The sequence below is a fragment of the Lutra lutra genome, chromosome 3 (genome assembly GCF_902655055.1).
Source record: "Lutra lutra chromosome 3, mLutLut1.2, whole genome shotgun sequence".
Lineage (NCBI taxonomy): Eukaryota > Metazoa > Chordata > Mammalia > Carnivora > Mustelidae > Lutra > Lutra lutra.
In genome coordinates, this window is record NC_062280.1 from 53,971,460 (window position 1) to 53,975,184 (window position 3,725).

The 3,725-nt window shown below is 34.1% G+C and overlaps 1 pseudogene; it reads left to right on the forward strand.

The window, feature by feature from the left end:
* The first annotated feature begins 2,426 nt into the window (after window positions 1–2,426).
* Window positions 2,427–2,551, forward strand: LOC125096479 (uncharacterized; annotated as a pseudogene).
* The last annotated feature ends 1,174 nt before the right edge of the window (window positions 2,552–3,725 follow it).

Below are 3,725 nucleotides of genomic sequence, written 5' to 3' on the forward strand. Positions count from 1 at the left end.
AGAATTGCCCTGTACATATGCAAGGGCTGTGATAAGATAGCCTCCATAACACAACATGTGTACTCTGTCCTCAACAAAATTAGGTCTCTTTATGTGTCTGCTGCGGAAGCTTCTGTGATTCAACACCCACTGAGAATCAGACTAATTCAGAAGACACCTTATCTGCGATATGGATTCAAAGAAAAGATTTCTGGATTCTCTTTACTGTTTACCCTGCCTTCTAATACAAGGGGCATAGTCAATGCAACTCATGCTTGACATCCAAATATCTCCTCTTGGTCCAAAGAATATGTGATCTCAATGTAATTCTAGGGTTCTCAGTAAGTTTGGATCCAGGTAAACGAGAAGGGATGTAAAATTTCAATAATTGTCTTCCAGTAGGCTAAAATAAAATTCCCCGTGTTTATACATTTTTCACTCAATGTAAAGAATAGTTGATCTTCCAGGAATATTTTGTACAAAATTAATGACAGATCCACTGTAAATGGAACAATTTTGTAAGAGGTATTAAAGAACCATGCTTTATTTCAAAACATTGGACATATATAATATTAAAATCTTTGCCTAAATCACTGTACAGTACACACACTTAAAAAAAAAAAAAGTCAAGGGGTGCCTGGGTGGCTCAGTGGGTTAAGCCTCTGCTTTCGGCTTGGGTCATGATCTCAGGGTCCTGGGATCAAGCCCCACATCAGGCTCTCGGCTCAGCAGGGAGCCTGCTTCCCTCTCTCTCTGCCTGCCTCTCTGCCTACTTGTGATCTCTCTCTCTGTCAAATAAATAAATAAAATCTTAAAAAAAATGTCAAATAAAATTCTCTTAGTTCCTTCTGCAAATATCTGAGTGGATTTTATTTATACATGGAAGGATTGATTTTGTACTATAATCATAAAAGACATGCATCATATACAAGAAAATGATTTTCTTTTGAACCAAATAATGTATTTAGTAAAATGCTTTGAAAAGGACTAGCACATATTCTTTAGCCAGTTTGATAAATGTTGTATATTTAAATTATTTGCAAATCACTTTATTATTGGCTGCATAGATTGTAGAAGATTAAAAGGAGAAGAAATGGGCTTCATGATGTGTGAGGTTCTCAAAGGAAGAAACCACCTTACCAATTGTTTTACAACACATAAAAATAGCTAACATTTTTAAAACAATTTCTATTTGCCATGAACTGGGTTTCACAATTTAATACATTATCTTATGTATTCTTTACAACAAACAACCTAATGAAATAGTTACTATAATTATCCAAATGTTACACATGAGAAGATGAAAAGTTAAAAGATGATTCAGCTAAGATGAGCTCAACAGCATATAATAGGAAAAAAAAGAAAACATATCAGTGCCTTAACAAAATTATTTCTCGGATAAAAAAAAGACCCAAGAGGCCACGGTGATTCCAAAGTGTCATCAGGAAGTCGGAATTCTCTTTTTCTCTTGCCTTACTCAGCAGATTACCATATGATCAAAGATACCAAGTAGAGTTCCAGCCATTATTACACTGATATTTCAACCAGCAGGAAAAGTGCAGGAAAAAGAGATTCACTTCATCTTACTAAGGAGCCTTCCAGTAAGTACCACACAACATCTCTCCTTAAATTATACAGGCCAGAACCTATCCATACGGCCTTATATAACTATAATGTAGGCTGGATAACATAGACTTTAATCTGAGTAGCAATGTGTTGATCTCAAAATCAGGTTCACATCATTAGGAAAGGCTGGAAAAATCGATTTGATAATCAGCTGGCATTCTTTGGCACAGAGAGATTTAGTGACTTACTTCTTGTCCCACAGCTGTTAAATGGTACAGCCCCAATTTGAATACAAGTGTGTCTGAATCAAATGCTTTTTTCTTAACCAGTATCACATATACCTAGTGACATGCACATAGCAGCTTCTCAATAAATACTGGTTGAATTTTATTAGTTTAACTAAATGATAAATTACAGAAAATTATATCATCATTTCATTTTTGTTTATATTAGAAACCTGAGTTTTTTAAAAAGTAAAATATGATCTGTTTGGCCAGCTGAAGTACCATTTAAAGGTAACATATATACCTATGAGAAAGATAAGAGGTAGATTTGAGGTATGGCCAGTTATTTGACATTAGCTAAGAGCAATATATTTCCATTTTTAAATCCAAAATCTACATGAAGATTTTTTTTAAATAAGTGGACTAACAAACATTCTGCAAGTTTTGAGACGAATGTTTTTAATTATATATGTACAATACATAGACAATGACCACTTAATAATAACACATATTTGGTGATAATAATTTTAATATGTAATTAGGTAGGAAATATATCACAATCTCAGAGGTGTTAAATATGAAAAAAGCATGTTAGAATAGAAGAAATAGTGAAGTGAAGTGAAGAACCTCATAGAGGGATTAAAATACATCCAACTGATCGCTTCTCGGCCTTTTGGCTAAGATCAAGTGTAGTATCTGTTCTTATCAGTTTAAAATACATCCAACTGATAGATTAAGATAGATCTGGATTCAGAGAAAACAAATGAATTGTGTAACAGATTTGAGGACACAAAATAGAATTCAGACAAAAACGCTAAAAAACATGACAGATTAAGAGTATGAAAAGTAGAATGAGAAAATCCACCATATATGTCTTCAGACATAAAAAGAGACAATGGGAAATTGGGAGGAAGACACATTGAAAAAAATAGTGGCTGAGAATTTTCCAATATAGAAACAAACAAGCAAACAAATAAGCAAACAAACAAGCAAATAAGATGAGTTCTCAGGTTCTGAAAGCTCACTGAGCTCTGAGATGCACAAGTTAAATATAACCCACAAGCAAACAAACAAACAAACCAAAAAAACCCTAGATTTTTGCAATAGATTTTCTAATTTTAAAGACAAAGAAAAAACTTTTAAAACAGGAAGAAAAGATAAACTACCTAAAAGCAAATAATAATTTGGATCATGATGAATGTCCTCTTGTAGCAACAACCATCAAGGGTCAGTGAAAGAGTACCATTAAAATGACCAGTGAGAACAGCTCTCAACTTAGATCTCTATACCTAAACTGTCAACTGACAATGTCATGCAAATGAATACTGAGAGATTTTATCAGTGACATATAATTGATACAAAATTAAAATACTAAGATATACTTCAGACAGAAGGAAATTAAAACTAAGAGGAAAAAACAAGATCCAAAAAACAATAAAAAAGAAAGAAGTCAACAAATGAATTGGTTAATGTAAAAAGTATGTCATGGCTAACAACAAACTAGTTCTGGTTTCTGTCTCAAGTAGAAAAAACCAGAGTGTAGTTCTCACTCAATGAAAAGAAAAAGGCAGTTAATCTTCAAAAATCACAACTTTTGTTGAACCTACTAGAAAGCTGAGGTCTCAAGGCAACGATATTGTCTGAAATCTCACAAAAGGGAGATACCTTCACAGAGAGGTAGGACAAGAACAGTGGCTACCTACTGGAGCAAGAATCAGATGAGGCTTTGTTTTAAATAGGAAGAAGAATTCACCTAAAATTTCTAATGAACAGATAAAGGATGAATGTGGGAGAGCATGAGATTAGAAGTTACAGAATCCCTGGGAGCTGCAGACACAAGCAGAGTTCACATCTATGGGTGGGCTCTTCTCTAATGACCTTCCAGGGTGCACAGGAGAAAGATTAGGGCAGGGCAGGAGGCTGGAAAAACTACCTTAAGAATTTCATGTGTGGGGC